This window comes from Rattus norvegicus, chromosome 11 (genome assembly GCF_021556685.1).
Source record: "Rattus norvegicus strain SHRSP/BbbUtx chromosome 11, alternate assembly SHRSP_T2T, whole genome shotgun sequence".
Classification (NCBI taxonomy): Eukaryota; Metazoa; Chordata; class Mammalia; order Rodentia; family Muridae; genus Rattus; species Rattus norvegicus.
In genome coordinates, this window is record NC_141544.1 from 47113930 (window position 1) to 47140190 (window position 26261).

General features: G+C 48.3%; 1 protein-coding gene and 1 pseudogene across 15 annotated transcripts in view; one reads left to right on the plus strand and one right to left on the minus strand.

Annotated features, from left to right (window-relative positions):
* Positions 1-26261, minus strand: part of Hlcs (holocarboxylase synthetase) — a 179839-nt gene that overhangs the window by 56418 nt on the left and 97160 nt on the right.
* On the plus strand, positions 21279-21541 carry LOC108352309 (small nuclear ribonucleoprotein F-like; annotated as a pseudogene). The gene has a single exon (XR_015633340.1). The product of XR_015633340.1 is annotated as a small nuclear ribonucleoprotein F-like (transcript).

Genomic DNA, 26261 nt, shown 5'->3' on the forward strand with positions numbered 1-26261 from the left:
GAGCCTTGGTGGCTCAGGACATAGAAGTCCACCCTGGGTGCCAGGTACCACCTAAGCAGCAGGCTCTGTGGGTGGGGAGTCAGCAGCAGGGCACATGGACGGAAGCTCAAGCCAGGTCACACTGTCCCACATGTCATGATGTGCGTGCGGTGCACGTGGGGTCCCCAAGGTATCTGACTGCTCCCTGTCGCACTTTTCATTGTACTAAACATCAAACAAGGAACCCTGAAGTTCTCACCCTCACCTTCCCACTGGCTGCCACACGTTTTGTGATCTAGTCAAAGCTCCTGTAACTAGCTTGTCAGCCAAACTCTGGAGTCTAACACGAGTGACAATCATGGTGACCACACAACACACATGGATCCTTCTGGGAGAGCATCCATTTTGCACACATTGCCCCTAAACCTCACACTCTTTCAGGTGGGTGGCTCTGTGTGACAGATGGGAATGGGCTCAGAGAGGGCAAGGCAGCTGTTAAAGGCCACACAGCTAAGCTACATGGTACTTACTAGTGTCTTCCGAACATGAAAATCCCAATGCAGGCTATTTGAATATGCCAGAGAAGCCATAAACATGAAATGGCTAAAGTTTGCTATAGGCATATATGTGTGGGGGACAATGCCACGTGTGCTGAGTTTGCTACAATCCCTGCTTAGTTATCTTCTGGGGATGTGCACACACAAAGACACAGATATCTCCTTTCTACCGATAGCACCGGAAACAAGGCATCCGAACAGCCATTCACACAACTGACTAGGACTTCTCGGAACTCCGCCCTTTGGAAAGTGATTTGGTGATGACCTGTGGCCGGTCAGCTGTTACCATTATGGTCACTCACTGGTGTGTTGGTGCCTGAGTTTATTGTTATAGGTTAGGTTTTTTGTTTTTGTTTTTGTTTTTTAAAAAGGTTTATTTATTATATATAAATACTCTATAGCTGTCTTCAGACACACCAGAAGATCAGATCTCATTACAGATGGTTGTGAGCCACCATGTGGTTGCTGGGATTTGAACTCAGGACCTCTGGAAGAGCAGCCGGAGTTCTTAACCACTGAGAAATCTCTCTAGCCCCCTGTAATAGGTTTTTTGGGGGCGGTTGTCTGTTTTAGTAAGGAAAGAAAGACACAAGAATAGAAATGTTGAGCGTCACTTCAAAGTCACAGGAATTTAGAAGAGACAATATTACAATGTTACAATGTTACAATGTTACAATGTTAACAACTTACGGGGTGACTGACAACTGCCCCAACCTCAGAGGTGCCAGTGGGGTACCTGGAGCTGGTGGACAGGAGCATCCTCCTGCTATGTGGTCTTAAGAACTGGTCCTAAGAAATTACCTAGAACCCTACCTCCATTGTCCACAGATAGGAAGTATCTATCTGTGCCCATCATTTTGGTCAAGCTATACCCAATGGAAACTCTTTGAGTTTCTATGCGTCTGTGCAGTGCCAGTTGGGCATTTGCAGGGTCTCAGTCTGTTCAAGTTGGGGAAGCAGAAGGACACAAACGCACACAGGTGGTGCTGCCAGGTGCACCCACGGAAGAGGCCATCACAGCAATGGCCAGGTGTGAGGTGGGTGTGAGCACGCTCCAGCACACCTTCACTGTAATCTTCACCCAGGAAAAATATGTCAACACTTGAAGCCTCTCTCGAATAAAACTCTCAAAAATAACAGCACACAATCCTAGCCACACTCACGTAAGACTATATATATATACATTACTTTTTCTTACTGCTCTGTCAAAATACTGGACCACACCCATTCATACAGTCTGCATGGCAAGAGGTGTGAGGGGCTTCTCACACTGCTCTCCGGAAGCAGAGGTGCTCAGTAGCATAGCATTAGCACAAATGCTAATGTTCCGCTTATTTCATTCATTGTGGGACACCAACTACACCCAGGTGGGCTGTCTCTCCTCAGTTAAGCCTCTGGAAATCCTCACAGTGATCCAAGTCCTGCCAAGTTGACAAGGTTAACCATCACAATCTCTGTAGACTGACATTTGCTGACAGACCTGGGAGGGGAGCCTTTGAGAAAATAAAACAAGGGACATACTACTTAGTGTGATAACGGGATTTTTTCCCCTGTTTTGCTATTTTCAGTATAGTACAGTCTGTCCCATCACCCAGGCTCTCTAAGACTTGTCTAGTTCAGCGTGTCTGAAATCTGTCAGGCTGTGCTGAAGTTCTCGTCACAATGAGGTGTCATTAGAGTCTCACCATACAGATGAAATGACTCAGCCTCACATACAGTCAACAGCCAGTAATGAAACTCAATGGCTTGACTGTAGCTCTTAGCCACTGTGCAGCCCTGTCAACTGGGATGGGGACATGGGTGAGTTCCCAACCTAGACTCTCCTTGTTAGAGCAGAAACTTGAAAGGCCTGCTGCCCACAGCAGTGCTGCACAGGACAGTCCAGGGGTGCACTGGGATGTCTGAAGCCCAGATGTCCTATGCAACGGAGAACAAACCTGAAGTCAGTTTTGTGACCATTCAATGGGCTGCAGCACACAAGCCACAGGGACTTTGGGGTGCCATTTGCTTTGGGATTTGGGCTTGCTCACTGGCTCTGAGAGGAAGGAGAGCTATTGGTTGAATTGTGACCCCAATTAAAAAAAAATCCTGGAATGCTAATCCCCTAGGACGTTACATTATAACCTCATTTGTGTCTCTACAATGTCATCAGGTTAGAAACAGTTACATTGTAACCTCATTTGTGCCTTTGCAGCTATCACCAAGTTGGAAACAGGTCATTAGGGTAGCAGTTAACCTTCTTAAAGGGAAATCACAGACAACACTCATGCAGGAAGGAATGATGTGAGGCGCAGGCATGAAGCTGTGTGCTGTGTGCTGTGTGTCAGGAAACGCTAGGAAGGAGAGATCACCAGGGAGAAAGATCTTCCTTGGTGGTTCCTAGACTTTCAAATGTACCTGCATCTTAGCGAAGGTAAGCTTTAGTCATTTAAAGCCACACCACTACAGTAGCTGGCCATTATAAAATTCCAACAATCACCCTACCTATTGTAGCTCAGGGAAGGAACCTTTGCATATGAGTTAAGTTTCTGGGCTTAATCTCCAGCTCCCAAAGAAAACTGATCACTAATCAATAATCAATAATCACAATCAATCCCTTGGTTTAATACTAAAAACAATTACTATCTGTTAATCAATTCTTGAGATTGATTTGGTTCTAATGTCTGTGTATGTATATGTGCGTTTGAGTGTGTACCTACATAGACACAGACACATTCTCACGTACACATGTACACACATGCATACATGCAAATGAACATGCACACACAGGCTCACATACATGGTCTCATACACATGGGTCTCATACACGTGTGCACTTACAGACACACATACGTGCACATGCACATACACACACATTGTTTTAATTTAAGGGGTGCCCCATTTTTCTTTCTTTTCTTAACTCCAATACGCCAGGTTTACTCACTTCTACCAGGGTGCCCCCAAGCTGTTCCCAGTCTGAGGACTCTGTGTAACCACAAGCAGGATTAGCCCGGCCAGAGGACTGCTCCTCTGCCTGGTATCACACCTGTAATGTGGTAGCTTTTGGACTGCAAACAGCCAGGCAGAAACGACTGAAGATAAAATCCGGTCGGAACTGGAACTCTCACATCTGCCAGCCCTAGCTGAAGGGCATAAAGTGAGGGGCGCCACAACCAGAGGAGAAACATCTGGAGATGGAGGAGACTTTTCCACCTAATGCCAGAAATAAGAGGCCCACGTGGGTTTTTAAAAAGAAAAGAAAATGAGGGGGTTTCCAATTTTTAGTTTGAGAACAAATGGAGAAAGCCATCCAGCCCACGATTTTGCACCGACCTGCATGCTTTGTGGGACGGTTCCTGACTAGCCTACGTGAATTTTTTCAGGCACTATCTGAAATCGTCTTTTAGACTTTCGATGAAGATGTTCATTCTCTTCTTTCTATCTAGGGATATTCTCTTTCTTATAGGCCTAGAGGAGGCACCCCCATGACAGGAGAAGCTCTCTGATGATCACACGGTCCTTCCTTGGTGGCCCTTAGGATCCGGTGTCAGGTCTTCTCAGTCATCAACTCTACTTTCTGTTATAGTGTGCCAGCGGCTTTTTTCTTTTCCCTAATATACTGAAGATCTATGCCACGCATCAACTTTAACTTTTAAGGGACAAGTAAATCAATCCTAGTACAAGATGACTAAAGATCCAGAATAAAAATAATGTACTAACTGGGAAAGGCATGTACGTAAGCAACCCTGTCTCCAAGGAGGGAAGGCGGGGCTGCGCCTGGTTGCAGATGAGGACTGAGCCTCCACAGCGACCACGATGACGGCAGCAGGATGAGGCCTGAGTGGAGCACAGAAGAGGAAGTTGCTGAGCGTGAGATGAAAGGAGGGAGGCTGTGTCTGAGGCAAGAAGCCACACAGGAAGTGATCTATCTCTGGGGTCTGTGTGAAAGGGCTCTCGAAACACACACGGTGCTTGGCTGTGCTCCAGTGTCCGTGGATTACCTCTGTGGCGCCTGGTGGTAGTATGCACCTTAGGAGACAGACCAAGGATGAAAGCGAGGGTTCCAGAGGCACTGGGAGGCAGCAGGGGCATTTCTGGAGATGAGCTTTACAGCAACAAATGAGTTGCTGAGAGAAAAGACGTGGTGCCCAGTGGTGTGGAGAGACATGGGAAGGCCGAATGGAGCAGTCCACAACACACTGCTGGTTCTGTTTGTCCTCAGCCAAAGCCGTCTTCTTGTAGATGGGCAACTTTTTGCTGATCCCAGGAATAGATCAGGGGGACGGGTACCCCAAGGCCTCCTACACTCCTTGTGGAGTCCTTTTCTGCCTGTCAGATACTGCATAAATGCACTCAGGCATTCCCGAAGGGCCTGCAGGTGAGGCTCTGGAGGTACGTTCCTGTGAGGTTTGCAGAGCCTCTCTTGCTGCTCTGCTGGGCTTCTCTATGTCTAGTCCCCAGCGTGGCAGAACAGCTAGAGTGCCCAGGGCCTAGCCACATGCCTCCTGGGTGCTGTGAGCAGGAACAGGCACTGGGGATCTGTCTTGGGGTCTGTGCTGCAAGGGAAGTTCTTGAGACCAGCAGTTCCAGTGGGGACATCTCCTTGCTGAGCAGTGGCCATTTCAGAGGCAGTGAACCAGGAGTTCTTCCCGAAGGCAGCATAGAATCAGCACCTTGTATCACTGACCCCCTGAGTCCCCAAACACCTGCATTAAATCCCATTCTGCTGAGACTGTCCTATCCACTGGGCCCATAAGGGGGTCTGTCTGAGCTGACCTCTAACTCACAACGGATGTTAATGTCCTGTAGCAATTTCTAGAGTGGCCATATCAACACAGGGTTCATGTCCTGAGCCAGTCCACTCACCACAAGTGACAGAGACAGCAGCACCGCTCCCCTTTTACCAGTGAGAAAGCTTGCCTACCTGTACGTGGTAAATCAGTTAGTGACGGAAGCGGGCTTGCCATGTTTCCTCCTAGTAAGTTTGGAGCTTACGCAGGAAAGACCAAGGGGAGAATGGAGACACTGGGACTCCAGGGTTGGACCAGGGAGAAAAGGACAGACCTGAGCCCAGAGAAGAGAGTAAAGGACAACAGAAGGCCGGGGTGGGTTACAGAGATGTTGTAACAGACAGGCATGAAGGAAGGTCGCAGGCAGGACGGCAGAGCCAAGAGGACAAGAAGCAACCAGGGAGTGATGAGGACGTCTATGGATGGGATGGGGAGGGCTGGAGCTCATGACTGGGTCTGTTTCCAGGAGCAACAAGTCCTCTCCAAACATGAGTGAGAGGAGAGAGCTGGTGTGGTGGATTCCTGGAGCGTCGCCTGGCAACCTCACTGGCAGTCCACTCCTCCATGGCTCTACCCTTTCTGAGAACTAAAGAACTAAAGTCTGTGTGGTCTTCTACCTCCGTTCCTCTGCTGAGGTCTAGAAGGGATATGCAGCTTTCACTGTATGTGGAGTCCGGAAAGGGTGTCTAGATCCACCACTGGGAGGGAGCTAAGTGAGAGGATCTCCCAGCCCAGGGCGCAGGGACAGCACACGGGGTCTTGACAACAGGGTGTCCACAGATCACCCTCATTCGCATTATTGGGAACTGCATGAGGAAGCTGGGGCAGTGAGTGAGTGACGGAGTGGGCCAACGGGCAAATTCTTCAGCCCTGTCAGAATCAACACCCTGGAAATGTATAAGGAAGTGCCAGCAAGAACTTCCTTCCCTCCACTCTTCCCCTTTGTCCGAAAGGTTAACAGCAGACTCAGCAGTCTTCTTCCTGACGGCAACAGGTAACGTAATGTCGAATTTTCACTAACAGCGAAAACAATTCACATTAGAAGGGGCCCTTCTAGGCACCGGCTTAATTTTTTAAGTGGATAAGCAATTAAAGATGCCAAGTAGATTAAAATTGATCCCCTGCATAAAAGTTGTGATCAATAAAAAAGACCATCTGCAAATTTGATTGCATAAATCCCTTTTACTTAAGCTGGCCATGAGCATAATCTCCAGGCTCACGCCTTTCATCTCCTGGAGAAGGAAAAATGTGATAAAGGTCACGGCCTTCAGAAAATGCCAGAATGTCCGTAAGAAAACTCAAAACCACCCCTAAGAGACAAGTGAGTTATGATCAGCTTATACTGTTAATCGAGGAAAACTGTGTGATTAAAAAAAAAAAAAAGACAGTAGCTGAGTTTCCAAACATGAAACATAAAAGAACGTGCTCTAAAAATGCAGCTTGCTTTATTTACGAGTTCCAATTTGTCCCTTACTGGTTTTCATGGTCTGGCAACCTAACATATTGTCTTCATCTTCTTGACCTGGGCACAGCTTGGGCATCATCTGTCTCCTCTTCCTCTTCTTCCTCCTCCCCCCTCTTCCTCTCCCCCTCCTCCCCTCTCATCCTCCTCCTCCCCCTCCTTCCCCTCCTCTTCCTCCTCCTCTCCCTCCTCCCCTCTCATCCTCCTCCTCCTCTCCCTCCTCCTCACTTCAGTGAGACATCTGTTGCAGTTCCCCCGGCTCTCTGAAACTCCAGGTGGTACATTATAAATGCTACTGTTTTATTTCCAGTTGCATCTCACTGCCTGGGTCCTGAGAGGTGCACACTCAGGCTCAGGTTTTGGCTCTACTTTGCACACTCAGATCACACTGCTTAGGTGCAATTGATAATGGTAAGTGGTCGTCTACAGATCCATTCTAAAATCTAGGGCATTTGTGTCATGGCCTATGAGCATAGCTTACAATGTTAATTACACTTATGTAATTACATAAGTTACATACGTGTAATAGGCTACCTTACATTTATTATATCTTATATGAATAGACACAGCATAAGGCAAAGCCTCTACAGCTTTGACTTGTCACCATGGTGGAAGGGAAGGAACTCCCCTTTAGTTCCCTGCACCTAAATGGCTTCCTCAGATCCTGCAAGGCTGCAGGAAAGCCCAGCTGGGCGGGCCAGTGACGCTCGACACATGCCCTCCTCAGGGTCTGAGCACAGTCCTTCTGGCTTTTCTGTACTCGGGGTTGTAGCTCCATGAAAGGTAGAAGAGGAGGAATATGCCTGACAGGAGGGTGGGCGCAGAAGGGACACAGAACTCCAGGACTGACTGAGTTAGCAGGCTCCTCGGCTTGAATCTAGCTGGGAGGAACTTGATAAAGTATCCAGTGTAGCTGGCTGTGAAATCTCTAACTTGTGCCGGTCGGTGGAGGAAATGAGTGTGGGATGAGACAGCTTCACCTCACTCAGAGCCTGTGAGGATCCCACAGCCACACAAGGTCAGCACATGCCAGACTCGGCTCTGCATCCCTCACAGTCAGTGCTCGCTGGCTACTACAGTGATGTGTGCATGGGCCCCACTTTACAGATGGCAAGATAAGGCATGGGGAAGGTAAGTGGTTTGCCCGTGGTTGGTCAAACACAGCCTCAGATCTGGCCAAGAAGGCCATCCCCACCCCGGCTCCCTGTTCGCTGTCTCCTTTAAGGTGTAACCGTTTAGTTACCTTCTTTCATTTAACAAATGAGTGTTACATCCCTTAACGAGTCCCTGAAATGTGTCCTTGGAGGTAGGTAACAGAGGCATTGTGCCCTATTGTGCCATGACTTTGTGACGGCTGAGAGGGAGCCTCAGACTCAGTAGTTGGCTGATTTGTTAAGATCAAGGTGACACAGGCCATCAGGGCAGGGACAGCATGGTGGCAGGGGCTGGTCGCTCACACTCACCTACAGCCGAGAAGCAGAGTTCGACTAGAACTAGGTTGTGCCATAAACCTCAAGACCCGGCCTCGGTGGACCACTTCCTCCAGAGTTTCCCCCTCATAAAGGTTTCCCAAAGAGTACCACAAGCTAGGGACTAAACTCCAACATGCGGGCCAATGGGGGCACGTCACACTCAAGCCAAAACATAAGAAGACGTCCACACAAATGTCTCAACACTAACTCACCGGAGGTTCCAGTACCGTGTACTAGGTACTTTTCTGTTGCTGGGATAAACACCATGTCCAAGAACAAACTGTGGGAGAAAGTGTTTATCAGAGTTTATGGCTCCAGGAGGTCAGAGTCCACCATGACAAGACAGCAGGGCAGATGGCAAGCATGTTGGTGGGGGTCAGAAGCTGATAGCGTAAATCTTCCACTACACACACAAAGCAGCAACAGAGAACTGCAAATGGGGTGAGGTATAAACTCTCCTCCAGTGATCTTTCAGCCAACCCTCCTGAACCTTCCCAAACACTGTCACCAACTGGGGACCAAGTGTTCAAATGTCTGAGCCCATGGGGACATTTCTCATTCAAGCCACCAAACCAGCAAAGGAAGAGTAAGATGGGGAATGCTTCATATGAACTAAAGAGGGCAAGGTAGCTGGTAAGCTGGGGAGGGGTCAGAACAGACAGAGGAAGACACAGCAATGTCTGGGGTCTGGAGACCCCCACACCAAAATTACTACCGCTGCCTGCAAATACTTCCTGTGACAGGCAGTCAGCGCACACACACCGGGTGGGCTCTGTGAGGATTCTCCTTCACTGATCTCTCCCAGGCACTGAGGAGAATATGGGAGCACTTGGAACAATGTCACCACAGCCACAGGCCGTGCACTGAGGTCACAGGGTTCTAACGGTGAAGTGAACGTCTTCTCAAATTGTAAGGGTGATGTGACCATGTATCACGGAAAGAGTGTCCCAGCCAGCAGGCTGTGAAAGACAGCACGCATGAGTGACATTGTTGAGAGACACTGTGCAGGAGTGTGACCAGCGTCCAGGGGAACAGATAGGGGAGGGTACAACCCTGGGCTGGGGGGCAAATGTTAGGAGTGAGCAGGCAGCAGAAAGAGCAAGCTCAAAGGTGACCACGCAGGAGTGTCTCATGGTCTGGCCAACTGAGGCTGTTTGGGAAGAGACCTTCCCACAAATGCTTCCGAAGCGTAACTCTGAATGCAGGTATCAAGCGCTTAGGTTGAACACGAGAGCAACATCTGAAGAGAGAACAGTTCTCACTCAGGACCAGACCCTTTCAAGATGGCCATCCTCTGAGGCATACAGAAGGTCTTCACCCTCATCACAAGCACTTCTGGCTGAGCAGGTAACCAACCAAAGGGGAAGCTGGGATCATGGAGTCATGTGATCAGTACAGTGGCTCTGTCTGTCCTGCATGTCATCACAAAGATTTTACTTTACATTAAGTCAAGAATTTTATGGGGTCGACAATCTTTCCGGAACTGAACATTCTTACTTGAGTCTCATGGAAATCAGGCAATCATAACCATCACCTTTTGGGTTAAAAGTCTGATTAAATCTAAATAACAACTAGAGGCTGCCTTATGAGCAGCAAGATTAAATACAGAGCAGATGTGGAGGCTGGGTATAAAGTCACAATCTCTCCAGATTACAGCCAAAGCAGTAATTTTATCATCTGCCCCTCTCTAGCCCGTAAATTCAGACACAGTTCAGAAGCCGTCCTGATTGCTGGCCCATGCCCAGAATCCTGGGTGCAGAATCCTGGGGACGTGCTCTCCTGACCCTGCACAAGGCCTCGGTACCCATGGCAGACCACACCCAGGGCTCCCTATTCCCTGAGTTAATGAACTGGGCGTTTCTCCCAGTCAGGGCTGGATCAGGTATCACGAGGATAGGTGCTCTTACACGCCCTAGATCAGCTGTCCTCGGCAGGCGTGCCAGGGAGGGGTCTAATGACCCATTTGAAGATGCCATGCTCTAGGAGGAACAATCAACGCCAGGGCAACTTTAGATGTGAAAACATTCCCTCGGACATGTCAGTGCTGGCGTCCTCCTGTGTGTGTTTCAGCCACGCCGACAGAGCAGATTCTTATTTTCAAATTTCATCTAGGAGTCACCTGATTCACAGTGACTCCACCACCCTTTCCTTCTACCCCTCCCCCTCCCCCCACGTCTATCTTGATGTCTTACTCAACAGTGACATATGAATCTGAATGATCATCCACGGGTTGGTCTGGCATGGATAGTCTCCAGGACAACCCCCTCCCCCGCCAAGGCAGCCTGCTTCCCCCTGCTAAGGCAGGAGCTGGGAAGATGCTGAGCTTCTCTCTCCTGGGGCTGGAACTGAACCAAACCCGTGTGGTGATTGACAGTGAGCAGGGCCCTCAGTGCTGCCTGACCCACCTGTCAGAGAAGGCTATTTATAAAGTGGGGCACTTGAGGCGCTGGGGCTGTGCCCTACGCTAGTCTTTGTCATCAGGCTCCTTTAAGAAACCTTAACAAAGAGGCAGCTCAAAATCCCCCAAGGACACAATGTCTCTTAAGTTCAGACATTTAAAAGAACAATACAGAAAGTGACATCTTGACCACGTGCATGCCAAGGACAACTAAGAAAATAAAGCCACCTGGTTAGGTTTGGAAATCCCGGCCCAGAAAGCAAGGGGAAGGACAGTGGTGGGCGCTGCTGGTGCACCTCTCTAATATCACAGAATTACCATCAGGAATGTGAAGATCACACCCTTGCCAGTAAAGTTGGGCACTGTGAGAGAAAAGCCATGAGTGATCATGTCTACACGTTAGAAGAGTGTGATTTTAGGGGTTGGGGATTTAGCTCAGTGGTAGAGCGCTTGCCTAGGAAGCGCAAGGCCCTGGGTTTGGTCCCCAGCTCCGAAAAAAAGAACAAAAAAAAAAAAAAAAAAAAGAAGAGTGTGATTTTGGAGACATGGACAGATGGCTGCAGTCGTGAATGGAATGTCAAGTTAGACAGTGGAAGTCACTCTCAGCTTGGTGGGCCAGGGGTACTCTTATCCCACGGGGGAAGGACAGCAACAGGGAGGGAACCTAGGCAGTCCTTGGAGCATGGCCTTCTAACCGACTGCCACCTCCAGCTCTCTCCCCTTTCCAAATAACAGGACCCCAGGCTAATTATAAAGGCAGAGAACATTCAGGGAGTACTTTTCAATCATTTTGTCACAGTCTCCGTGAACCTGAGAACAGTCTGCCTTTGAAGAAGTGAAGCAAGATAACCGTTCTCCAGGACCAGGGCCGGGAGCTCTTCCACCCTGCAGGAGGTCCTGTCACTGCCTACCACCTTGCTGCTTACCAACAGGAGCTGTCTTTCCACAGTGACAGTGTCCACACCCCGATATGCAGACCTGTTAATGCCTGGTGATTGTAGGTGCCATGAACCCAGTGAACTCAGATGAGCTCGTCCCTACATCCAACAGTGAGTATTCTCCTGAGAAGGGAGAGAAGAGAGAAGGCCATGAGCAACGTGAGGCAGAGATCTAATAGATGCGGGTGCCAGGCTGGGAAGCCTAGTGCCAGGAGACGCAGAAGGAACAAAGACTGGATCCCCACTCAGAGACCAAGAGCTCTGCCCCGTCACACCTGATCTTTGACTGTGGCCTCTAGAATGCTGAGGTAATTACCATGGTGACTGCATAGGGCAGCCTCAAGAAACACCCAGATACACAGGTGCACCCCTGCAGGCAGCTTCAGGGACCACGTACCCTCGCCGGCAGGGCAGCTGGAATGCTGGGTTCTATGGCAGGGTGATGGTGGCTGTCTCGTGAGACTGGATGCAAGAGGCGGCAGATGCTGTCTGCCGTACACGCGGATCAGCCACCATCAGACACCAGCTTTCAGAACTACATCTGGGAACCTTTTACATTCCCCTGACAGATGGCAGGCGGACACTTCGCTCTAAGATTCATTGTTTGGAGACAACTGTTAACTTTCTATGTATAAACAGACGCTTTGGCTGCGTTATGGGGTGTGAACCCCGAAAGATGGCATACACAGGTAGCAGCCCAGGGAATTACATGGCTGCAGGATCCCTAAGAGAAGACAAGACGTCCATCCGTTCATGGTCATCAAACACCAGGGCCAAGGAAACGAACGGGCACACCAAAGACAGAATCGAACAGCGACAAAAGCCAGCTCACCGGCTAAACCCTACATGTGTGTTTATGTCTTCAGATAGACAGATACCTCAAAGCTGGCTGTGGTCTGCAGGAACTAACATATGTGTTTTCCAGCTCAGTGACATTAGCATGTAGAACCCAGGAGAAAGGCACAGCGTGGTGCGTTGTTCCTGACAACAAGTCCTAGAGGGAACACTCCCCTGGGTGTTAGGCTGCTGGATCATGAAAGGCACACTTTTAACTTGTTACCACAATGCTGGAAGCGCTTTCTAACAGGCAGAAAGCATGTGGACACGGACTCTGCCACTCAAAGGGTACTCAAAGTACCTTAACTAGTTCGTCTTCAGAAAGAGGCAAACGTGGCTTTGAGAGACTCATAATGTCTCATACAGTTATTCATCTTAGAATTTCACTGTTACCTTTTACAAACTCAAAGACCTCTATACCACCTGATATTTTTATTTAGTCGAGGGTAAAACCTAATATCCCCCAGTGCTGCTTCTGTATAGAAAAGGTGAATAGCTCTTTAAACAATTAATCGGGCTGTGCAGGTGAAGGAACACTGCCTCCACAGTGATAGGGATTTCGTAGCATCGCAAAGGAAGGCTCTGAAGTGCCCAAGAGAAGACTCACTAGAGCAAACCCTAGGCTCTTCCTTCCAAGGACTTAAACTGTGTGCAGAAATCATGAGGCTCAGATAATAACCATCTCTGCTGTGCTCTGAATGTGCGAGCTCCCACAGGCTCATGTGTGTGCACATTTCGTCCCCAGTCGGTGGCAATGTTTAGGGGGGCTGTGGGGTAGAGCCTTTACTGGAGGAAGTGTCACCTCACTTTCTGCCTGTTCCCGCACCCTGGCTGCAGACTCAGTGTGAGTAGCTACCTCACTTCTGCTCTCACTGATTACCTGAGGCTATGTCTCCCCAGCTGTGACCAGCTGTGTCCCTTAGACTGTCACCCCAAGTAAGCCCTCCCTTCCCTTAAGTCGAATTTTGTCAGATAATTGGTCACAGCAACTAGGAAAGTCAGGGATAGAGTATCTCATGTTTTTAATGAACATTTATTCCTGATGTGCCATTATGGTATAGCAAATGACTATAAGGTAATCTTCCAAGGTTACGAAAAGAAAAACGGGCTAAGATAAACTTAATTCTAGGCTAAATTTATAATCTTCACTAGGAAAATTATTAGGAATTTGATTTTTTTTGACAAAGAAATAGAGAAATGATGATACAAAAAGGAACTAGAGTGGATGAATTTTACACAATGGAGATTATATCCCAATTACAATTATAAATAACATGAACTATATTTTAAGATGACAGGACCTCACTACGTAGCCCTGGCTGGCCTAGAACTCACTATGTAGACCAGGCTGGCCTCATACTCACAGAGATCTGCCCACCTCTGCCTCCTGAGTGCTAGGGTTAAAGGTGTGAGCCACCATGCCAGGCCTTGAATTTTTTTAAATAAGTATATTCTATATAAAAATTCAGTCAATAACACCCTTCTGGCACTGATGGTATCTGTGGTAAACACAGATGTCCTCTACTCATACTCCCTCCATACTTAACACATGGGATTGCTAAAACGGCAAAACTATTCTAGAAGAAAATGTAGTGGGTAGACAGACACATGCCAGTATAATTTGTAAAATGTACAAAGTATAACACAGGGAATGACACTAAGTAAGTAGTGATGGGCTTATAACAATGTATCAACAGAGGCTCATAAACCACAGAAGCCCCACAGCAGTGAGAGTTACTTATAACAGAGAAACCAGGAAGGAGGGGAGTGGGGAGTTCAGGGGGAGTAGACAGGAGTCCATGCAAGCCTCATACTGCCTGTAAATGTAACACTCCTCTAAGGGCGATGGCTCATGCCTCGCAGCTAATGGCTGGCACTCCTCGCTCCTGCTTAAGGGCATGTACTACTCCTGCAGAAGACCCGAGTTTAGTTCACGGCGCCCATACCAGGATGCTCACAGTTACCTGGAAGTCTAGTTCCAGGGAATCTGATGCCTCTGGCCTACAGAAGGAACCTGCACTCACACGAACACATCCACACAGAGAGATTAACAATTAAAAAGGAATAAGTCTAAAAAGACTCCTCAAAAATGAACCCTATTAACAGAAGAATAAATCGTCCTCCCATCTTTTCTAAGATTTCAGTATCTCTTGCTGGTCTGCGGAGCACACTATGCAGCAGGAAAGAGCAGAAGCCCATTTCCAAGGCTTTGCCCCTGTGCACAGTCTCCACCAGAGCTGGGGATGCCCCGCGCTATCTCAGAGATTCACCGTGGAGAATACCTAGCATGGGCATTTTTCTTTTTCTTTCTGTACTTGGCTGGCAGACCACTCTGCCTAAGAAAACACGAGGTGAGACGTATTCAAATAAAAGCAAGAATGAGGGTGGACTTTAATCCCGCAGAGAGAAGCCCAATTGATTGGGCCCGTAAGGAAAGATGTATTCACTAGGTGCTCCCTAATTACAGCTGCTTTGGTGGGCAGCATGCTGGTGAAGCAGATGTGGGAGACCATTAAAGCCGGGCTCCAACATCTGTTTACAATTTTGAGGCAATTGTAAATACAGCGGAGAAGGTCAATTGGGCCAATTAAGGCCGATGTGCAAACCCACCACTGTGGATTTCTTTCCAAGCTTAGATAGGCTTGACTCTTTCTGCCTGTATTTCCTACGACCACATGCAAAAGAGGAAAAAAATTAACACAGGAAATGAGCTTAATAATAACTTTTATCCATTTCAACGGTGACTTTAAAAAAAAAATGGCACCAAACTTTGTGTTCACAGCCATGAATGTGCACCCTGGGCTTCACAGAACCTGTGCTCTCTCCCTTTCACTCCAAAGCTGCCTCTCCGCTCTCTTCCAGAGGGGGCTTGTGTAAGACACACCAGAGAGGCAAGGAGTGATGGAGACAGAAGCAGGAAAGCCAATGCTGTGACACAACCACGGATGCTCAGACATCCCGTGGAACGTCCCTGCTTCTAACCTTCCAGAACATGCTAAGCCAGTGCTGTAAAGACCAAGACTGTTAAACAACACCTCCCTGGTAGACCTGGACAGACAATCGGCAGAGAGGAGGACGAGGTGTCCATGACATAACAGGGTTGTCTCTGGTGAAGTGGCAGCTGTTACCAGTTGGTGTTTGTGAAGGGTAAGGGACAGGTGTAGTGCCATCCTCCCCTTTGAATTCAGAATGGTGGCTACTAAGGTATACCTGGCACTGGTTTTGTTAGCCCAAACCTCTAAATCCCTCTCTTAGTGGAGAAGGGGAAAGGATGGTTGGGCAGACTTGGATTCAAGTTCTGCGTCTTCTGGTCAAGTGGCTGCAAAAGGAAGTTCTACCACCTTCTAGAGCTCTAAAACTCAGGGAATGGTAGGCATTCAATAGATGCTGGCTTCTCAGGCACAAAATACACTAGACAATAAATGCTGGGTTCCTCTGTCCTCTTCTGAGGACATCTAGATACTGCCCCAGGGGCTGGACCTGTGGTGCCAATCATGCTACATCTACTTCTGGGGAAAGTCTGCTCAGGGGGAGGTCTGTCCAGGGGGAGGTATGTCCAGAGAAAGGTCTGTCCAGGGGAAGTCCATCTAGGCTCTGGGGATGCTGTTCCTATACACTATTACCTACTTGGGTTTTGGTTCCGCAAACAATGCAGCTAATGAAAGCATGTGGCTGGTCCTAATGGTGGCAGCAGAATGGGAAGACATAGCCCGAATGGTGACACAGCGGTGAAGCGAAGACGATACAGCCCCCAGGAATCCACACTGAGAAAGAGCTTTTTTTGTCTTACGTCTTCTTTTTACTCTTCAACCTTGAGGCTCAGCCCCTCAGATCTGAGCTCAAATAAAGAGTCTCCTGTCTAAACAACAGCTAAATCTGAGAGCAAACAGCTCAGCTGCATGTGGTTCTGAGGCGACAACCCTGTCAATAACCCGGACCTCGGCCTGATTGGTCCAGCAACGCTGCATCCCTCTAGAAGCAGGGAGATTTGCAGAGCCCTTCCAAGTATAGCTCTTGCAAGGTTTGTAGCCTTTTCAGAAAGGCCTAATTCAGTTGGTTGTTCCAGGCATTCAGCTTAAACCAATTTTGTAAGTAGTGGTATTTGTAACACTCCCACCACATGGTATAAAATGATAAAAAGAAGAGGGTCCCCTGCCCTCGTATCCCAGGAGAGAGCCTGATAAACTTCATCTTATTTAAACTCCTTCATTATAAAAACTGGGTAATGCCATGTGTGTTATTTTTGGATACGCTTTATGATCTGTTAGAGCTATGCAATAGATCAAATGAATGTATAATTACTGAACACAGATAGTATTTCTCTGCATTATAAATCATGGATCAACAAACACACACACACTCACACTCACACACACTCACACACACTCTCACACACTCACACACTCTCACACACACGCTCTCACACACTCTCACACACACACTCACACACACACTCACACACACAGTCTCTTTCTCTCTCTCTCTCTCTCTCTCTCACACACACACACACACACACACACACACACACACACACACACATGCTCTGTGCTCCCCTACCCCCATCGTCCTCAGGGTAAATTCCTCAGCCCCGAGCCGCTGTGTTCGAGTGTACACACAATCACAGTATTTGATACACAAGGTAGCCAAGGAGGCTATATTAAATGCACAAGCACAGGGGCACCCCTAGCGTGGCACTTCATCCCAAATAATTTGTGTGGTAGAGCATGGAGTGTGTACTCACCTGTGTAGGTGTACGTGGGACCACAGCTTGACCTGGGGTGTCTTTTCTGTTGCTCTCTGCCCTGTTTTCTTCCCAGACAGGGTCTCTCACTGACACTGGAGCTTGTGAATTCACTGTGACCAGGCTGATAGGCCAGCAAGTCCTGAGCTACCTCATCGTCATCCTCGTCCCACAGCTGGTGGGGCTGCAGGTGCGTGCGCTGCCACGACCAGCGCTGCCATGACCAGCGCTGCCATGACCAGCTTCTAATGTGCATGTTTGTGATCTGAACTCAAGTCTTTATGGTGGTACAGCAAGAACTTTACTACAGAGACATCCCTCCAGCCCCCGAGTAACGTTAATCTCTACTAATTCAGCAAAAGAACATGCTATTCTATTGTTACTAATAGTGACATTTAGATCTTTCCCGAGTTTGTACTGGTCGCCTGACGTCTTTGAGAAAGTGCCCAATTCCGTGACCCACCCTTTGATGGCAGCCTTCCGCATGCCTTCCCCTCCACTGGCCACCGGAATGTTAGTAGCGTGACCTGATCAGAGCTGTGTCACTAGGCCCGGCCCAGCAGCCTCTCTGACTACGCTTTTCTGGGACCTTTAACATTTAAAGAGCTGTCCTGTCTATGAGTAAACAATGTAACACTCAGGTTGATGGTGGGGTTCTCCCGGCTTGGTTTCCTATGGATATATCTCTTTGTATTGAGGATTTTTTTTTTCTCCTATCCTCCTCTCCCTCCACCCCTCCCCCCTCCTACACCCCCTTCATGGACGGTGCTCATTTTAATTGCGGTGATTGGGAGAGCAAAGCAGAGCAGAGGAAAGAAAACAGAAACCCCAAAGGAGGGAGAAAGAGGTGAGAAGGCTTCTAAAAATAACATTCGGCAGACACGGGCTAAATGCACATCTAATTTGCTTCTTAGTTAATGAAGGAGAAAATGGGGATTTTGAAGAAATGGTCCATTCTAGAACTGCAATAATGAAACCCCACCGAAGACAATACCAACATTCTTGTTATTCATGGAAATCTAATCCTAAGATAATAAAGGATGTATTGATATAACAGTACTATGAATAAATTTCATTTAAGTGATGTTATTCTAACAATGACCCAGAAAGTGTTGAACTAAAGTCGTCTGTTACCTGTCCCAGGTGGGCCTGTGGAGGGATAAAACCCACTTAGAGAACCCCGGGCATCCAGGAACATATGTACAGAGAGGAGTGTTTAGTGTGCAATCAATCAACTATTATGTGCTACGGGATGCCTTGTGTGTGTTTATAAAGAGATTAGGCTTGAGCACACACACACACACACACACACACACATGCATAGAAACATAAAATTTGCCTCTGATGAAAGGTAAAAGGAAATATCAAACTCAGTGTATGTCAGCCATTGAAAGTAATCATAATCTCATTAGGTTCCAACAGAGATGAATGGCTGGCCACCACTGTGCCAGCCCAAGTTCCTCTCAACTGGGGAAGGAAAAGGAGCCTCAGGAGTGTCTGGCTGGAAGGAGGCTGAGGAGGCTAGGGAAGCGAACCCTGTTCAGTATGATAAAGCTGTCTGGAACAGTCTGGAAATCCTGCTGAGGGCAGAACCCAGCATATGACACCACCTTCCTGCTTTTCTGGGTGTGTGTGAAACTCTGCCTCACTCAGGGTCCATTTCTGACTTGCTTTCCAAGACGTGTGCTGGCACTGCAAGCTTCCCTACCCGAATCCCTTCTTTTAAAATGTGTGCATGTCTATATTAGTGCACTCAAGTGTGTACATGTCTGTGTGTGCGCGCACACGTGGGTATGGAAGCAAAGAACAACCTTGGGAGTTGTTCTTCAAGAGCTTCTCCTTGGTTCTTTTGGGACAGAAGCTCTCGGTGCTAACTGCTAGGCAGGAGATCAATGAATCCAGAGACCCACCTGCCTCTACCTGCCTAGGTATAAGTACACACCACCATGCTGGTTTGTGTGCAGGTTCTGAGGCCAAACTCAGAACCTTATGATCACACAACAAAGCACTTCGCCGACGGAACCATTACTCAACCGTCCCCATAGCTGAGAGGGATCCCTTTGCTTGTTACCCAAGTTAATATTTCTGCTTCTGACAACACACAGAGGAAGACAGCACAGCGGAGGTGCTTCCTGCGGGGTTAGGGGGTGACCTTCCTGTTGACCTTTCCTGCACTGAAAGAGAGGCAGACTGGGACCTGGCTTAATGTCATTGTCCCTGGTCTCAGCGCCAGTGCATCCTCAGTGAAAATAAGGGAGGAGACCTCGAGGGAGAGGGAGGACGAGCTCTGGGAGCAGCTTCCCAACTTAGCCCTCTCGCCCCTTAGGGTTTGGGGGGTTCTCTTTGGAATTCACAAGGCTGGAGGACAGGTGGGAGCTCAGGGGTATGCAACCCCCACCCTCTAACTGCATCTCCCAGCCTTCCCAAAGCTGTTAGGGACTAGCTTCCTTATTTTACAAGTATATGAAGTGATCACAGAGCTATCTCAGGGAACCCCTGTGATAGCAGGCCTAATCTTCAGTCGGCAAAGCAACACAGCACGACTCATACACTGGCCAGAGAAGGATAGAGTCCTGAGACAACCCTTTTGTCCCCACCTCCAACCCAATAAGGCTCCTTTCCTCACTGCACAGTAAAGGCAGAGAGATCCTCAAAGGATTGGACACTATTGCCGCCTACTGTGTGACATCCATGCATACGCCCCTGAGAACTATCTGTGTTCAGTTCACCCTGGAGGTGCTGACAAGCACCCCTCCGTCCCCTCAGCACCACAGGACACCAGCCAAAGAAGCTCATCAGAGCTTGCTGCAGGCCCTCAACACTGGGCAGCTGATTTACCTGACAGTCATTGTCCACAGCCAGAGCCTGGGTCTTGCTGCCTAGTGTCAGCCATTGCTGTCCCATTGACAGCAAGCCTTTAGGAAGTGAGAGCTGAGGGTCCCTGCCCCTAGTTGGTTCTGACTGGTAAACAACATTGTTTGCAGCCAATGGCTGGGCAGGGAGACAGATTGGGGGAAGGGGACCCAGGGGAAAAAGGAGAATTGCTATGCTGGGAGAGGAATAAGATCCAGCCTTCAGAGCTGCAGAGGAGAGAGCAGACCGTAAGAGCTGGGGAAGAATGGCTCCCCCGCTTGGGTCTAGGGTAGCAAAGATGGAATAGATTTCAGTAATAACTCAGGAGTACAGGAGGGGAGGCACTGGTGACGTGGAAGTTTGAGAGTGGCCCAGCCATTGTGCCATTTAAGGCGTATTAAAATAGAAGGTGTGTGTGTGTGTGCATGTGTATGTGTGTACACAAGGACGTGTCTGTGTACAAGTACACACCTGTACACAGGTGCACATAACCGTAGATGCCAAAGGGCAGCCTTGGCTGCTGTTTGTCAGGCTCCGCCTACCTTGTTTCTGAGCCTTAGGGTCTCTCACTAACCTGGAGAGGCTGAGCAGGCTGACCACTACGCATGCACCTATTACTACCTCATTGCTGGGGTTGAGAGCAAGCGACCGGGCCCTGCCCATTCACATGGGTTCTGGGGACTGAAGCCAGACCCTCGGGATCGTGGGGCAGGCCCCTGCCTGCGCCTCAGACACTTCCTGAGGAGAGCAGACTATGGCTTTCAGAAACAAGCTGTTCCAATTGTGGCTGCATGGACACACGTCCATGGAGATGTCTCCATGGCAGGGCAGTCAGAGCATAGACAGCTTTTGTCTGACATCTGGAACCTTCCATGACTGAGCTGTTCAAGAATGCCTGACTTTGGAGAGAAGTGAAGAGGACTGTAACACGGGCACTCCACTTCCCCCCAGGGGACAAACTCCACGCCACGCCAGATGAGCCTCTGAGAGACGGAGTAGGACCTCCTCATGGGACCATAAACAGCTTGTCTGGGACGCAAATGTGGTATGGTTAGCTGGCGTGCTTCGAGCACTGGCTTTGTCAGCTACAGTACAGATCTAAGCGTTAGAGGGACCAGACCCGAGGTTCCCTGCTTTTTATGAAAACACATTCGAAGCGCAGATAGAGGAAAATCATTTTAAGAAGCGTGTTATATAGCGGCAGCTGCTCCAGTCATGAGGGGCGGGCAGCGGTGGCGGCGGGGTCAGCGGCTAGTGGGGTGCAGCACTCACGGGTGTTCGAGATGAGTTTACCCCTCAATCCCAAGCCTTTTCTCAATGGACTGACAGGAAAGCCAGTGATGGTGAGACTTAAGCGGGGCACAGAGTACAAGGACTACCTGGTCTCCGTTGATGGCTACATGGACACGCAGCTTGCAAATCAGAAGAATACAGAGATGGGGCATTGTCTGGGTGAAGCTCTAAAAAGGTGTAATAATGTCCCCTACATCAGAGGCGTTGAAGAGGAGGAGGAAGATGGGGAGATGAGAGAATAGCATCTTGGAATATATATATATATATATATATATATATATATATATATATATATATATATATATATTTCTATACAACAAAGATTGGGTTTTTTTTTTCCAAAAAAAAAACCCAAAAAATAAAAAAAAGAAGGGTGTTGTATGAATGGCGATGTTCTTTTTTTTTTTTCTTTTTCTTTTTTCTTTTTTTGGAGCTGGGGACAGAACCCAGGGCCTTGCGCTTGCTAGGCAAGCGCTCTACCACTGAGCTAAATCCCCAACCCCAACAGCGATGTTTTAAAATGAAAGATTCCCACCTCTTAGCTATTTTTAAGTATCTCAGACCGACCCACGTAACTTTCACACGCCATAGTAAAGTTTTAAAAACCCTTCAGGGGTTGACAAGGTGACCAACCCTAATAACTACCAAGAAACCCTCCCACGGGTCATGTGGTTTCCAGGGGGGACACATCAGAACTGAAGGGGGTCCTGACGTTTACGGCTGACAAGCTGGCAAAAATACTGATGGGAGAGCGAGGTAATCTCTGACATTTTCCTCGTAAACATCTCAAAAAAGTTATTGGAGCCGCTTTTTAAAAAAAAAAAATCAACCCCTTCCATTCTGGAGGAGCTGACACGAGTTTTTGCTACAGAGGAACAATGTGGGTGACCAATAAAAGAAGTTTCAAGCCTGAAACGGGATCACATTAACATAATCTACGGAGAAGTAGACTGGAAATCCAACAAGGAGACAACACACCAGTGTAAAGTCATAACGATTAAGAAGCTTCTGGGGGTTGGGGATTTAGCTCAGTGGTAGAGCGCTTGCCTAGCAAGCATAAGGCCCTGGGTTCGGTCCCCAGCTCCGAAAAAAAGAAAAAAAAAAGAAAAAAAGAAAAAGATTAAGAAGCTTCTGGAAACTGCAGCAAACGACAGGTCTAGCCAAAGCAGCCATTTCAGAAAGGTGCTGAGCTGCTCCCCTCGCATGTCAGTATTCACCATACAGAGTTGCACTCTTTGGAAGCATTTATATTTGATAAAACTGTAAGTGCTGCCTTAGGTCCACGCAAGGGGATTTAGGGTTTTCCAGAACTATTCTGGGGTGCACAAAGACAAAGCTGAGGAGCACTGAGGTCTTGGCACCCCATTTCTGTCTGGAACCAATGTCCCCTGGTTCCTCTGAGAGAAGGCTACACTGTGAGAACACGGACCTGCGGAGGACCAGCTCTGAGCGCCTGGTAGCAGATCCCAAGCAGCTGCCCTTAAAGCCCCACTGGAGAGCAGGCCGGGCTGGGAAGCTGCCCTTAAAGCCCCACTGGAGAGCAGGCTGGGCTGGGAAGCTGCCCTTAAAGCCCCACTGGAGAACAGGCCGGGCTGGGAAGCTTGAGATCCAGTGTCCAGGTCACAAAGCAGACCTGGCCCTGCATGAGGAGGCCCTCCACAAGGCCGTCCTGCCCCCCCCAGAGGGTGCCATCCTGCCCCAGGAGGTGCTGTCCTACCCCAGGGGGTGATGTCTTTTACCCCAGGGGCAGCAGCAGAACTCCTCCCTTTGCTCTCTTGCTTGTTACTACAGTGATTGAGTTCAGAGGGGCCAAGGGCTCCCGTTGTCTTGTCTCATCCAATGAAACGAAACTGATTCTGTTGAACATTTGCAGAAGACGGAGCATCTATCCGCAACTGTCCAATTTTAGACCTTGTTTGCATTTTTGTATGAGAACAAAAAGTACCTTTCGTACAGTTTTACTACACCAAATGTACCAAAGGCGTTACCTCCATGGAAACCGGGGTGAGTGGGCAGAGTCCGGGAAAAGCACAGGGTCAAATTCTCATCGTGTGAAACGGTAAACTGCCAAACAACCTCTTTATCACACAGAGGCGCAGGCGCCTAACTACCGGACTTCACCTCCACACGTGACCAGAAATGAGCGTATACTTATTTTATTACCTTATTTTAATAAAGTATCTTATTTCTTTTGAAGCTTAAATATTGCACTGATTTTTAAAACAGTGATAGACAGGCTGTATAAACCACAAATTTAACTGCAGAATATTAAAGCCTGTGATGTAAAGTATTTATTACGGAAAGAGAAATGGGTATGTTACAACAGGAATCAGTCTAGGAAGAACTTTCATTGCGGATAGGGTCTACAGCACAGTGGCAAAGCACTTGCTTACAGGAGCATGCTCTGGTTCTGATCTCCAGCCTTACACACTAACACACTCATGCACACTCACTTCTGCACACTCACACACTCATGCACACTCATGCACACTCACACACATGCACACACTCATGAAGTAACAAGACTGACACAGGCAGCTGACAGTTAATGTAACTCTAGTTGTTTCCAACCCCAAGGACAGGAGAATCAAGCACACTCAGTGGTGAATGCCCAGCCTGGGGAGGTATCGGAGGGTTCGAAAAGTGGCTGTTTACGGGCACAGGGCTTCCTTGGGGAGGGTAAAGGCCGACTGTAGTGAGGGCATGCTGAAAGCCACTGGATTAAACTGCATGCATACTTTAAATGTCCAAATGGCATAAGGTGTGAATTACATCTCAAAGAGGCTGTTTGTAAAATGTAATGGGTCTAACTTGTTGGAAACCCAGGAGAAGGTGGGGGACACACTGGCGGGGTGCCTGCAGCATTAAAACTGCTGTGGAGCTCCACAGCAACTCTGCTGAGCAGGGTGGGGAGGCCAAGTTCTGAAAGGACACACAATTGCAATAAACACAAGGTGACACTTTCCAAAATAGACAGTCTCAGATTTCAAATAAAAACCGGGGCTTTTATGGGTCAGAAAGATACAATGCATACCACACCGACAGCAGTCCCTGCAGACCCAGTCAGCACACCGAATGGGCCTTTCTAGGAAGTGCGGCATCAGGCCATGTAACACAGCCCACAGAGCCATGAAAACAGCAGGAAGAAATGCCCACGAATGTCCCAGCATCCCCCAATAGCACCCAACACCAATAATCACCTAGTTAAGGGAAAACCACATCTAGGGACTGTGTTCTCTCACCTCTGGTTATGAGGTGGGCACAAGCCAGTGCATGAAATAGCTAATGTATTCCAAAGTCAGAAACACAGTGCAAAAGAACAGAGATTTATGAGCATGGAAAATCTCACACATGTGAGATCACACACCCCAGATATGGACATCCATATAGTCACACCATATATACTCATGCATAATGCACACACACACACTTATGCTCATGCACACTTGCATATAAACTCATGTACACACACACACACACACACACACACACACACACGCTTTTCCAGGTGGTGTAATTCTTTGATTGCCTTGTATTTATTAATACGTTAACGGTGCAGTGGGCACTTAGAATGACGCCGCACTGACATGTATGTAGGAGTCCTTCCTCAGGTGTTGTCCACCTGCTTTTGTGAGGCATCTCTCATTGACTTGGAACTCACTTTATCAAGCTTGGATGGAGTCCATTCAGTCACAGGGATCTTCCAGGCTCGGTGACAAACGTGTGTCACCACACTTGACTTACTACAGGAGTTCTAGAGCTGAACTGAAGCCTGCAGACTTACACGGTAGCAAGTACATGATTGCCTGAGCCATAGCCACAAGGATGTCCAACAAGACAGGGCAGTAGTACAGAGGTGGGTATTATAACCTACCCTTCCCAGTAACCCTGCAAAGCATCCACCAACCACCCTGGTCCAGCAGGCCATGAAGCACAAGAGAACGGCCAGGAGGAAAAATCCAGCAATTACGCCCAGAGACCAGGGGAAGCTGAGGACAGGGCTGGCCCTGACCTCTGACCTGGAGTAGCTCCTTGCACGATCAGTTGCGCACACTACTGACATTCACACACCAACTCAGGGGCAGGTCATATGTTAGATGGGACAGGACAGCATGTGTGTGCACATGCATCTTGTACACAGGGCACATAGGGAACCTTGGCTGAGCATTTGACCCATTCCCGGTGAGTCACATGTGGTGTTAGAGCTCACGCCTTCTCTCTGAGTGTCCAATATTATTCCTGTCTTTTATCAGGTGAGGAACCTAAACCGAGAGACAACGCTGCTACTTCTCTATGGTCACCTAATGCACCGAGATCATTTAGTCAGGATGTCCAGCCATACCTTCCAGAAGGCCACACCCCTGAGAAGCCACAGTAATCCCTCAAACTGTCTACACAGAACCCAGTTTGGATGAACGGGGCGGTGAGAACAGGGCAGAACAAGTGCTTTGTTACATGAGGCCCAAGCCCAAGTCCTGCACCGTGAGAAGGCATCTGAACTCTACGTTTCTGTTGTCATACGAATGTTGTGACACCTTTAACTTAACCCTGGAATGAGGAGAACATGAGGGAGAAGAGGCAATAAATAAAAAAGCAAACTGATTACTTCTCTCAGAAACTCAGTGGAAACGAGAATACTGAACCTTCTAAAGCGAGTCCAATGTAGACGACACAGCATATCAGCAGAGTGATAAGTGAGTCCCAGAGCGAAAACAGCCGAGGCGGCTCAGAGTGGGGTAACTTCTCGGCAACAGGAGCCACTGCCCTGGTTAACAGGCTGCTGCTTAGAAATTATCACTCGATCAATTACCGTCCACCTGGGTTTATTTTCACGGAGTGCTTCCATAAAACAAGTGAGAACAAGTTCAGGGCAGCCTGTTCACTTTCTCCATGTTTCCCCTTTCCCAGTGGTGGGTGTGTTGACAGAAAAATTACTTCACTTTATTTCCACAGACATTTGTG